This window comes from Geotrypetes seraphini, chromosome 3, assembly GCF_902459505.1.
Source record: "Geotrypetes seraphini chromosome 3, aGeoSer1.1, whole genome shotgun sequence".
NCBI lineage: Eukaryota > Metazoa > Chordata > Amphibia > Gymnophiona > Dermophiidae > Geotrypetes > Geotrypetes seraphini.
This window is the reverse complement of record NC_047086.1, coordinates 187535205-187548822: the sequence shown is the minus strand read 5'-3', so window position 1 is coordinate 187548822 and position 13618 is coordinate 187535205. Positions and strand designations below refer to the sequence as shown.

The 13618-nt window shown below is 40.0% G+C and overlaps 1 protein-coding gene across 4 annotated transcripts in view; it reads right to left on the bottom strand.

Moving 5' to 3' along the window:
- Positions 1–13618, bottom strand: part of LOC117357427 (homeobox protein Hox-D3a-like) — a 251680-nt gene that overhangs the window by 164235 nt on the left and 73827 nt on the right. The window lies entirely within an intron of this gene.

Sequence of the window (13618 nt, the reverse complement as noted above, 5' to 3'; positions counted from 1 at the left end):
AGCTGCCAGTATTACCACAACAATACATTCTGGCAGCCTCAGGGTCTTAGCTAGGTCGGGCTAAGGTTACCAGATTGTATGACTGTAAAATCCAGACATGTGGCCCCGCCCCAGCCATGCCCAGTTCCATCCTGTTCTGCCCAAATCATGCCCCGCTCCGTCCCAGCCCTTCCCCCAAACCTCTCCTTCTCGAGCTCGGAGCCATGTTTGGAGGACCTCTGGGCATATGCAGGCATGACGTGATGATGTCACGCATGTACGAATGAATGTGAAATCACTGCGTTACATCCATGCACCGATGCCCTCAAAGCTTTTCAAAATCCAGACAAAATGCCAGGTTTTGAAAGTCATCCGGATGCCTGGACAATCCTCTAAAAATCTGAATGTCTGATAACCCTAGGCCGGGCTTGTCTCCAAAGATGCAACTTCCTCTTTCCTTGGGGACAGACCAGCCTAGCAAAGGCCTCATGGCTGCCAGAGGATATTGCTGTGGTAACACTGGCAGCTGTGCAGGCAAGTTACAATAAACAACACTACTGCTAATAGGAGGGATGAAGGAAGGGAAAGGAGGTACTGTTGCTAGTCAGGTGGGGAAGGGAGACATTCTGCCAGTGGAAGGGGAGGGAGGGGGTGATGCTGGATCTGGGAGGGGAGAGATGCTGCTGCTAGTTGTGGGCAGAGAGGGAGGGAAGGTGAGGTGTTGCTGCTTCTGCTAGTCAGAGGGTGAAGGGTGCTGCTGAACCTGGGAGGGGAGGGGAGAAGGGGAGGCTGTTGGACCTGAGTGGTGGGGGAACTGACAGGGAGAGATGCTGCTAGACTGGGAGCAGAGGAGGAAGGTGAGGCTGCTCTGGACATGGGTGTTGAGGGAGGTGAGAGGGGGAGGTGCTGCTGGACTGGGAGCAGAGGAGGAGGAAGAGGTAGTGCTGGACCTGGGTGGTGGAGAGAGGGAAGAGGGTGAGAGGAAGAGGTGCTGCTGGACTGGGAAGATGGCAGTGGAGAAGGAAAGCAAGAAAGAGAGAGATTGGATCAAGGAAGGTGGGAATACTGGACTCAGGGTGGAAGAGATACAGATTGCAAGGTAGAGCAAGGAATGAAGAGGGAGACATTTAAGCTATAGGGTGAGGGTGTAGGCAGAAAAGAACAGAGAGGTGATGCACAGAGAAGTGATAATAGGCATTCAGGGAGGATAGGGACAGAGACACAGAGGGGGAATGCTGGATGTAAAGGGGATGGGGGACACAGAAAGGCAATACTGATCACAGGGGTACAAAGGGACAAGCACACAGATGGTAGATGCTGCACAGGATAGATAGGAATGCAGAGAGAAGATATGTCAAATGGACAGGACACTCTGCAAAGATAGAAGAAAAAAATGAGAAAAACCAAAGAGATACTGCGACCAAAGTGAATGGAAAAAAATAAATACCCAGACAACAAAGGTAGAAAAAAAGTATTCATTCTGAATGTATTAATTGAAATGTTTTTGTGTAGAAATCTTACAGCAGTTCCATTGTTCTGTTGTATTAGTGTTTTAGAACCTGGTGTAATATTTACAGCACATTTTTCACGCATAAGGTTGTTGCTTTTTGAGTCCTGGGAGTTAATGCTGTTATGCTATGGTAAGGTTCCAACTCCTTTTTTCTTTGCATGAGTTTGTGAATAGTGTTTTGCAGTGGCAGGATTGCGATATCAAAACTTTTTAATATAGTTTGTTTGTTATAACATCAGACAGGGCTTTAGATGTTTTGCAGTAACTGATTTGTGTTGAGATGGAAGAAGAGCCTGTTGATGTGGTAACTTCCAATTTCATGAAACAGCAAAACCAACCCGCTCTCTGTGAGAGAGAAGAGCAGAGTGATTGAGGGCGGGTGGGATGTGTGAATGTGAGAGAATTTTCCCATAGTGACCAATCTAATTTCATGTTTCATTTTCCCAGAGAAAAGATGAAACTGTATTGGTCACTAATGGCAAATTTTGTGGAAATCGTCCTTTTCTCCTGTTCTTATAAATAGGCCCTGTCTCATAAGTGTCATTGTTCAGTTTCACTCGGTTTGTAAGAATGACACACAACCTTTCAAGAGGCCAGTTTACGTGAGACTAAATTTCCCTCTTCTGAGTTTCAGCGGGTGCCCCCTTGTGACCGAGGGTCCCTTGGCATTCTAACCTATTTAGCGCGCGCTACATGTGCCTTATTTATTTGGATTTGGTTTACTCCTTTTCCAGTTGTATCTAAAGGCAAGTTATATCCAGGTACAATAGGTAGTTCTATAACTATTGTAATACTCAACATCCTCCCCATTTCCTTTATCTACTGCTCTCCCACTTACTCTTACAATAGCTCTTTGCATTTGTCTAAAACATATGTATATTCCATGGTGTAGTAAGGGGTGGATGGCGGGTGGACTGCCCTGGGATCTGTCTTGGTGGTGGTGGGGGGTGCCGGCACCTCTCCACCCCCACACTCACCCCCATACCTCTTTAAATCTTCGCCAGCGTGAGCAATACTCTGGCCTGCTGCTCACGCTGGTCTGACTCCCTCTGAAATCACTTCCAGGTTGTAGGGCCAGGAAGTGATGTCAGAGGGAAAGCCAACACCAGATAGAGAAGCTGCTTACGCTGGTGAAGATTTAAAGAGATATGAGGGTGGGAAGGGAGGGCGCGAGTATGGTGTGTGGGACACTTAAGGAGTGGAGTGGGTGGGGAGGCACCACTGTCCCAGGCACCGCCTACTTTCGCTATGCCACTCTCTAAATTCTCTCTTGGGTTTGGTTGCTGCATCTGCTGGTAGCTTATTCCATGGATCCACCTTCCTCTCAGTAAAATATATATTTTCTGTTTTCACTGGGCCTGTCTCTTAACTTCATATCACGACCCCTTTTCCCTCCTTCCAACTTCATTGAAATCTGCTAAATATTTAAACGGTTCTATCATCTTCCGTAATTCTTTTTGTCTGTCAGTAAGTGCCTGTCAAGTTACGATAGCCTTTCTGCATGAGGTTTCACAGTGATGTAATTTATCAGTGTTTATTGACACCTCCTGGAGCAGTGTAGTGGATCAAGGTATTTGACAGCTTTAGTAACAGCGACATATTGGTTGGTTTTTTTGTTATACACCATTGTGGAAACCCTTCATTGAACTGCCTCCATCAGCAGCTGCTCAGAATGGTGATAAAGATTAGCGCTTGGATGTGGTACACAGAGTTAGTGTGGTCCACTGTCTTCACTTACATGGAATCACACTACAGATACATATCAAACTTTATATCGCCCCTAACCTAAAAAAATAATTCTTAAAACAAAGTGCCCCAGTGAATGACATCACAATCAACAATAACATTAAGTAAAATGCAAAACTTTAAATTAAATCTTAAAATCAATATAAGAATTTACAGCAATGGGGAAAATACTTTTTCAACAATATTAACAATGCCCTTTCTTAATAAACTTCACATACAATCATGATTTTAATTTCTTCTTAAACAAAAGATAAATTGTGTTCTTGTTGCAGTTCTCCTAGTAAGTTATGCTATCAAAATGGTACAATGCCTGAGATCACACAATTTGCAATTCACAATTGTGGAAGGAGATTTTCAACCCTTGAAACAATGATCTGTCCTAGAAAATGAGCATAAATCAGAAGAGGAGATGCATGATTTTGACTGTGCTAATTATAGGGAACCTGGGTTCAAATCCCAGCCTCTGACCAACTCAGCCATCCATTTTCAGCCAGTACCTGGCCTCAGCTAGGGGGGTAAAGATGACTCAGGAATGCGATGACAAACCACCCCAGTAACAGTCTGCCATGAAGTCGTGTGGGTTCGAACCCACAACCTCAGGGCTTAAGATAGGCTATAGCTTTAACCACTGAACCACACTCTTGATACTATATTTAGGTTATTTGAAAATGCTGTAGATAATCTATTAGATAATATTATCTCTGAAGATAGTTTAGTTAGTATACCAACAGAGTATGGGCAGCTTTGAATACAGACAAAGAAGACTTATCTGGAATGGATTGCCAACTGGATGTACAATATGTCCATCTTATCTGTATTTGAAACAAGGATGGTTTTCAGAGGCATTTTGAAAATTTTTACTTACACCCATCCCAAAAGAAGCAGATTTAGACCCATCTCAAGGCACTAATTACAGACCGATAACAAGCACACCTTTATGACAAAGTTGATAGAGTCTATAGTTGTCTCACAACTAAAAGACTCTATTATGCGTTGGAATCTGCCGCTACCCGCTCAACATGAGTTGAGAAATTCACACAATACAGAAACATGCTTGGCTGATATGGTATCTAGAGTAAGATCAGCATTAAATATGGGTGAGCAAATGCTTTATTACTAGACTATCTGAACTAGGAATTTTAGGACCTGTTCTACCATGGTTCCAAGGTTTCCTGAGAAATAGATGATACAGAATACTAAAAGATGGGCAGACTGGATAGACTATTTGGCCTTTATCTGTCTTCATGTTTCTATTGGACTCCACTATGTAATGCTGATGACATTGTTCTTTTAATTCCTGTGAATCTGAATTTAACAAGTCTGTCTAGACTTTGGATTACAGATACAGTTGATTCCATGTATTATTATGCTGGCAAATGGAATTAGCTTCAACACTGAGAAATCCTCCAAGGTTCTGGGATAGAGAACGACATGGTGACTGAATTCATCACCATTCCCATCCCCGCAGATAACCGCATGAAACCATCCCCATGTCACTCTTTAAGGAGAGAGGGAAGAATCAGAGTATGACTGGGCACAACCACTGACCCTCAAGCCTTGCATTGAAGAATGCTTGTGTAGAAGGACTGAGGTTGAAATAGACACGAAAGAATGACACGGGATGGTTTCCCATGGTTATCTGCAGGGACGGTGATGAATTCTGTCACCGTGTCATTCTGTATTCTGGGAGTCAAATCATGTTAACAATGTAGTCCAAACATCTTTCTTTACACTACAACAGCTAAGAAGGGTTAGATCCTATTTTTTTCCATCAACATTACAGAATACTGGCCAAGTGGATTATCCTGCACTACTGGACTGCTGATGTAATGCACTACTTTCAGGAATTTTGATGAAATTAATGAAAAAACTCCAGCTGATACAGAACAGCGAGACTAATATTTTATAAATCAAGATTTGATCACGTTACACCATTGCTCGTGGAATTACACTGGCTCCCGGTAGAGAAGCGAGTTGAATTTAAGTTGTGCTGTTTAACATTTATGAGGGGGCCGCTGAAAAGTCCTCAGTCCAACCAACAAAGTTGGGGCAGTCTCCATCGAGAGCCATACACTTAGTCCAGCGATTTTCCACTTTTTCTTGTTGAGTCAGAAAAATACAGAGCACGAAAAGTGGAAAATCGCTGGACTAAGTGTACAACCTTTGATGGAGACTGCCCCAACTTTCATGTTTGGGCTGAGACCTTTTCAGCAGCCCCTTGCAAAATCTTATATAGAGATGCCCCTGATAGTTCTTCCAGATGTACCGAACTAACTATTAGGGAGATCTGTAGAACATTGTAACTCTGACTGTTTGACTTTATCCTGTCCATCTCTGAAAGGTGTAAATCAGTTCACTGCAAATCATTCAATTATCAAACTACAAAAATCTGAAATCCACTACCCATAGATATTTGTATTACTTCTATGTATGCTCTGTTTCACAAAAAAAATCTGAAAACATGGCTTTTTCAGAAAGTCTTTGCTGGAGGTGTAGTTTGACCTTGACTCTGCACTGTATGTTTATCTCTATGTAACAAAAATGCTGTCTGTAACCTGTTGTTTTAGAAGTCTGTAGAATGGATTTTGCACTGTATGTTTAGCTTTGTGTATCGATAGTGTTGACTGTAACTCAACTCAAACTCCGCTTGGCAAGGCTTGGCGGGATATAAGATTACATGTAACATAGCATAACATGAGAATATTTTGCCAATCTTCATGAATATTTTCCTAGTAAATTCTTTCAAATTGCCCTTATGAACTGTTTGTATGATACGGTAATGGTATCTCATATACAGATATACAGGGTGTCCCAAAAGTCACTACATACTTTTTTTTTTCTATTTCATTCCAGGTATCATTCACAGAGACTTGAGGCCATCAGCAAAATAATAAACCCCCGTAACCTGTCACAGCTTGAGGAAAGAATACACACGGCCTGCAGCAAGGTCGGGGAAAAATGCAAAATGTTGGAGAGGCTTGTGTCCGAAGGTGGCTGAAAGTTATCGAAAATGGAGGTATACAACTAGTCTTCGAGGCATTGGAACGCAATGGCAAGCCCTAGCAAGTAAAATTGCAACGACTTTTTTTGTTGATGCTAAGAATACGAATAAACTCAAGTTTCTTGTGTCATTGTTAAGAATTTATTAAAAGTGTGAAAGGACACCCTGTATATTTAAACCACACTGTGTCTTACAGAGTTTATCCAATAAAGAAATGAAGAATTGGGGTGGTGACTGTTGCCCAGCCGTGCCTGTCCCTGTTCTCAGGCAGTGATGGCAAACATTGGCATGAGATGCCAGTACATCATCATCTGTCCTTTAACATGTCTTATACTAATAAAATGAAGATTTCATTTAGATACCAAGAACACACACACACAGTACAGCAAAGTCGGTTCATGTGATTTTAACACACGTCTTTCATCTGCTTGGGCTAAACTGTTTTATGGTTTAAGATCTAAAGCAGGAATTTGATAAAACCATCACCAATCCAAAAATAAAGAGGGAAAGGAAGAGAGGAAAAAAAGGCGACAGATTCCAGCCTCCTGGGCCTGGTGGTAAACAGTAATCCAGGCAGAGGAAAGAAAAGACTTAAAACATCTGCTTGGAGGGCTATAAAAGTGTGAAGATTTACAGCTTTCCACTGTCAAAGGCCTGTGTGAATTCTTGTGCGGAATCCCCTTTGTACAGGCCAAGCTAAAGTTAGCCCCTGCAGCCTTTGCTGACACTTTAACTGCTCCACTTCAAGGCTCACTATTTGGGAGGGGGGCAGGATGGATTTTGGGGGGGGGGGTTATCTGCAGCCATAACCTTTTACCTGTGTACACTACTAGCGGACATTGGAGGTGACTGGAGAGGCCAGTTCTAGCTAGAAAGGGTGAAATTATAACCATGTCTTAACATTGTAGGTACTTACAAACGCCATCAAATAAGGGTGAATAAAGCAGAGGAACTCATGTTATTTGTGCATTTCATTTGCTTTCCATAGGCTTGCAAATAGGGAAAAGAGATGGTTTAGTGCAAAGCTCAGCATTCCCTATAAGAAAATAAGAATTGACGTACTAGGGTCAGACCAAAGGTTGGAAATAGGATTCCAGATTTGAATGCTGAGGATTGCACCAAATCTCCTCCAGGTATCTATCAATCTATATTACAAGGATCAAAGTAGGAAGAAAAACCAGGTTCAAAAATAGATCCAAATCTGCATGCACACACACACAACACTGTTTTTCTGGGAGGTAGTTTGTTTGCTGAATTTTTTTCAATACAGTGTACTTGCTAAACTATCCAGAAAATTCAAGTCCTCTTTTTTCAGTTCTTTTAGCTCAGAATTTAGAGCTGCTTGATTATAACAGCACAAACGCACTATATATAGTATATACTAAGGCACAGAAAAATATTTCAGTGTTAGACTTTTGATAGCCAGATTGGTAGTTATAGTAGGTAAGCAAACAAAATTCAGGATTACAAGGCTGATTGTAGGTATCTCCCAGAAGCAGTATAAGTATTCCCAAAAATGAACAATGTACACACTGCAAATCTTACTCCACTAATCAATATACAGTACCAAGGTTTCTGCTGAATGTACACAGGCTACACCGTCACTTCGAAAAACGGCAAAACAAAGATATTTCAAATGAGGCCTGGTTCTCCTAAATCTCTATTTTATATATATATTTATTTATTTATGCTTTTGGTAGGAAGTTTAAAAATATTCACTATTTCTACCAAACTAAACAAAACCTACAAAAAAAAAAAAAAAACAACAATCTGAGAAAGATGGAAACAAAAATGTACTGAAATTATAGTAAGTGGAAGACCAGTGTCCGAGTAAAACTTCACAAAAACTTATTGAATATAAAGGTCCTGGAGTCATTTGGGGGAAATAACCTTGTTTTATGCATCAATGTTGCTGTTAACATGACATTCTTATGAGCTAGCTGAAGTTTTAAACTTGTATTATTATCTCTAGTCTGCTCATGGCTACCTCAAATACAGTCTTCTACTTATTATATAGCCCATGTTCTCTACAAATATCTTGACAATTAATACTGAAGGTTAATGACTCTGTCCTTTACAGAAACTTCAGATTCAAAGAATGGACAAGTAGGAAAAAAGAAAAAAAAATTTTAAATGATTTCCAGAAGTACTGCACTTTTTTTAATTTCTAAAAACTGTGAATTTCAGCCAAATGCCTCCCCCTCCCACCCCCACCCCCATGCCATACAAAACTGAAAACCAGTTTTCTACAGAAATAAGAAAAAATATATTATCGGTAATTGTTTTGGAAGAGCGCCCTGGTGAGGGGCAGACAGGGAAATCCTAAGATCTTCATTGGAAAGTTTATATGAACAGCAAAGGTCATGCTCTTATTGCTACCTTAGGGTTCTGTTTTCAAAGGTTTTCGCCTCCATCCTGTGTCGACGGACAAGATCTTTGGGCCCTGCTGCTCCAACTTGCTAGAAGAGGAATTTAACCTGCTGCTCTGGAAATTCACTATGAGGTTTGGTTCGTTCTCTAACATTAGACTTAATTTCCCTAGTCAATGCTTTATTGTCCTGCTGTCCAAACTTGGGGTCGTGACCTAGCTAATGCAAAGCCAACCTACAAATAAACAGTGTCCCCGAATTGTCTAGGAACTGCTGTAAACTGACAAAACGCTGCTTTTTAAAGGGCATCTACTATCTCAGACCTTTTTTTTTTTTTTTACACACTCCATCATACCCCCCAAAGTATGCCATAGCTCACTCCTTATGAACCTCCCACATTTCTTCCAGCAATCTGGGAGCGTCCATAGAGCAGCTGTTTATTTTTTTTTAATGTAGGTCAAGCCCTTCTCTGATTCCGGCATCAAAAGTTCCTAAAACGGGTACATGAAAAAACAGGCCTTAAGTCTGATTCATTTTTTGGGTTCATTTTAAAATACAGGCCAGGTCTAGCAAGATGCAACCTGACACTTTCTTTTGCAAGGTTCTAGAACGCTGGATGTTCATATTCTCTAGATTGTTCGGTTCTTTCAGGATGCTTACTATTCAGTTAGTTCATTAACTTGTCTTCTGTGTCAAACGTTCCAGTCCTACAGAATTGCTTGCCTTCTCTTCGGCCCAAGAAATTCTAATAGGCTAGCCTTAACATAGTAATCTTCTATTTAATACTGCGCAAGGAGTTAAAAACAAAAATGATGGAGGAAAAGCAAGTCTGCAATATATGTGTGAAAGAGTGAGTGAGCGAGAAAGATTGTGGATTTACGTCCAGATGTACTAAGCTATTTATCCCCAAAGACAGAAAATGAGAAAACTCTTTAGTAGATATGACCATTCGAGATATAGTTACTAATATCATATACCCATATATAAATATATAGATATCGATCCTAGCAAATACAATATTTACAATGCACTGAAGCTGACACTTTTTATTGAACTAAAGTAATACACTTCTTGACTCCCTTTCTCGTGTCATTTACAATGCGACCTTATGAGTGATTTTCATATCTCCAAATTTAAAAAAAAAGAAGAAAATCATTAAAGTACTTAATGTTGAATACCTATGTTCTTCTACTATTTAGAATACATTGTGAAATAGCTTTGAGAGATAATGGTGTTAGGGTTTCCTTGCTTATTTGGGGCATTTGCATTTAAATATAGGCAGGGCAGTGTTTATAACCGAGATAAAACAATACTTTGGGGAAAACTGGCCTGCAGTATGTGTGTTTCATAGTTTTTGTCTAAGCAAGGAAGCCAGCTTTTAAATATTTTTACTGCAATCAACATTAGTACAACGTGAAATAAATGTGTTGAGAATGGGATGGCTGGGGTGGAATTGTTTAAAGATGAACAAACCAATATTTAGAATGCTCAGTCTGATTCTCTGATCAAAATGAAACCTCTGGATTTTTTTCCCCATTCTATGATCTTCCCCATCCCCCTCCTTCCCCATCTAATGGGTATAAAGGAAGTCTTGAGAAGTGTGGATGACCCAAAAGATTGTTTCTAAGCAAAGGAATCTCTGCAGCAATAATAATAATAAAAAAAAAAGGTCGTGCATGCCAGAAATTGTAGTAACTGCCATTAACATAACTGTTGCTGACTGTTTGTAAGGAAATACTGCTCTTTCACTAAAGCCCCAAAATATTTGACTTGGTGCACTGCCATCAAAATAAATCATAACAGATTAGGAAGTACATAAAAAGTATATCTGCAGATAATGATATAGCAAACCACAACAGATATGTTACTATATTCCACTAGCAGTTGTGACTGAATAAATTTGTAATTACAATTAAAAACAAAGTTTAAGTATTTGTATTGCAGGAGGAAAGGAAAAAAAAAGAAAAGAAGCCTGCCCAGCCTCTATGACAGTGAAATACCCCCTTTGAAAAGTTTAATAAATAATTGTTCTATTTTGTTTGCAAGGAAGAAGCGAGGGTTAAGGTTGTTTAAGGTTAAAAGAACAAATCCAGAGTATTTATAAAGAATAAAGGTCATACCATTCAATATTTAAATGCTACAAAGACTTCCCATCCCCCCTAGTTTACTCTCTCTAAGAAAAGGACTTTGCAACCTGCTTTTACAATTTAAGAGCTCTTAGGAATCTGAGAGGATTTGCCTGGCCCTTTTATAGTTATACTAACCGCATACCAGGGGGTGCTGAAAAGTTCTCAGCCCAACCAAGAAGAGAATGAGGTGGATCTGGTTCAGTCAATGATCTGAAACAATATCACCAAACATAGAATTTTGTTCCTGCAAATTGGCACTTAATGAAATATGAAAACACTCTTTTCAGCTACAATGACCAACATAACGCTCAGAATTTAGGAAGTTGGTTGGTTGGTTGGGCTGAGAACTTTTCAGCACCCCCTTGTATGAGCATATAAATATTTTTGCAGAGTTCACAGATAGCTAACCTAAGGTTTAAAAAGAACCCCACAACGATTCTACCTCTCTTCCCCTTACCCCCTTCCAGTTAAATGTGCTAACAAATGCCTAAATTATCTACATGGGTTTCTAAAATAAAACTGCCAGTTATTAATGAACTTAGTAGACAACAGACAACAAATAACAGACCACAACAAGAATGTACAAAGTTTGCATACCCTAGTCTCTAATTCTTGATACCCAAATAAAGTCAATATTCAAATAGTTTATTGGCTCTATGATCCCCCTGTGTTAACTCATGTGATAGGATCTACAAGTATTCAGAGCGTTTCCAGTATAGATTTCAGATTCTGAACACGATCCTAGGCAAATTCTTTGCTGTCATAAAAAAACCCCCCCACAAAAACCAGTGTGTGAAAGAAACAGAGGATTTTGAAGTAAGGCTACTTACATTTTATGGTTGTACTGATTAGGATATGATAGTGGAGTTGCCATTTGGGGGAAGAAGAAGAAGAAAAAAAAGCTTCCAAGCCTGGGGAAGGGGAGATTTGGCCCTAAATTCACCTTGCTTTCTTTTTTTATGTGGGCATTTTGGAGGGAAGACAATGCAGCAACAGGCATTGAAACTGCCCTCAGCTCTTCCCATCATTGCAATGGCAAAATCCACAAAGGGGCAGAACAGCGGTGGAGCCTTTAGGTCTATGTACAAACACACAGAAGGTACACGTCGGGAGACCTACCCAGGTCAGAAGGGCTTAGAGGTCAGGCTGCCTGGCTGAAATAAAGCTAATGGGATAGAAAATCTGTCCTTTCCGTGAACCCGCTATTCTCGCCCTTTACCCGAACTTCAATAAAATCTCTTTTCACCCTCTCAACATGGAGGCGTCAAAAGGCTAAAAGAGATCATTTGTGGAGGAGACATTAATTTTTTTTTCTTTCTCCCTCTCCCGTTCTGCTGCCCTCCTATAATGCATTCATAATATCATTTACATGCAGGAATTCAGTGGATGTCATGGCCAAGTCTAAAGCCTATATTAAGAAAAAAAAAAAAATAGAGAGACAACGGATAAGGAGGAAAAAAAAAAAAAAAAAGGCTATTAGGACTTGAAAACTTTCAGAAGCTCATCCAATAGTCTTGTAGCAAAACAAAGATTTTAGAAGGGCCCAAGTATAATCTTAATGATTGTTTTCTATTGTGGGGTTTTAATCCAAAGTGCCGCCTATAGTTCTATTTAGTTCTGTTTGATTAATGTTTTTAGGGTACACATAAAAGATACAAAAGTTCCATCTTATGCAGGCTGAACTCCTTCAGACTTGGTTATAATTCATCAGGTTTTGAAGTGCTTACACAGAGAGAGAGAGAGAGAAAAGAGAGAGAGAGAGAGAGAGAGAGAGAGAGAGAGAGAGAGATTACCTTAAAACCTTGTTTAGTCTAAGGTGTTTCGATTTCATAACCTCACTCGAACAGGGTAAAGGATCTGAAACTCCATGGAACCTGATCTCTGAATGACTGCCTTAACTTCGTTACATATTTTGTAAACTATGGTGTGCTTCTAAGTATCTCAACTGGCATCTTTTGCTGCACCCAAGCCTTGCATCTTCACTTGAATTTCATTTGCAATAAACAATCCTGTCAGGTTTACAGTAGAAACACTGATCATTCTAAAACTATTGCACTAAAAAGTCTTTAGTTGGAATCTCTCTCTCATAATAAAACACACACACTGTATGTACATAACAACACAGCTCATAGCAAGTTGCATTTTCTGTTTGAAGAATAAAACAAATCAAAATATGCAAAATGGGAAAATACTACTTTTGACGGGGAGGCATATAAGCTGAGCTAAGAGTTTCTGGGGGGAAAAGAAGTCTCAGAACTTTCTCATGTAAACAAAGGTTACCTTAAATATAGCTTTCCATTTGCCAGTATTATTTAGTCATCTCAGAAAAGGTTGTGTCTTTTCAACAGTTAACAAAAACCTCACAGGATCAATGGCATGTTTAGTATTAATACAAATCGGTTTGTGGGGGAGGGGAGTGCAGGCAAACACACCCTTGATAAGGCTACAAAGTAAAGGAGTCTGTCTCTCTTCTTTCTGATACTGGCTAAAGAGCTCGGCAATCACCTGGTTCACCAATTCAAAGCACTCGAGTGGCGCTGAGTACCTGGAGTGCATCAAAAAGTTGGAGGTCTTTGACTAGGCCTACCTCCAAAACAGCATTCTTGCATCATGGCAGGTTTTGCTACTAGCCCTCTGTGACTTGTGTGTGAGATCTAGAAAAAGTAAACCTTTTTAATGAACCAAATTAATATTTAAAAGATTTCTACAAAGGTGCTCTCTTTCTGAAGATCACGTCTGACCTTGCATATACGGATATATCTAAATAGGTTTAGTTTGGCAAATTCGCGGCTTAGAATTACATCTAAGCAAAAACTCTGTGGCTCTCGGCCTGTTTTCACTGCTTGGGCCCTCTTTTCTTTTATTTTCTCTAAACGTTTTTTTT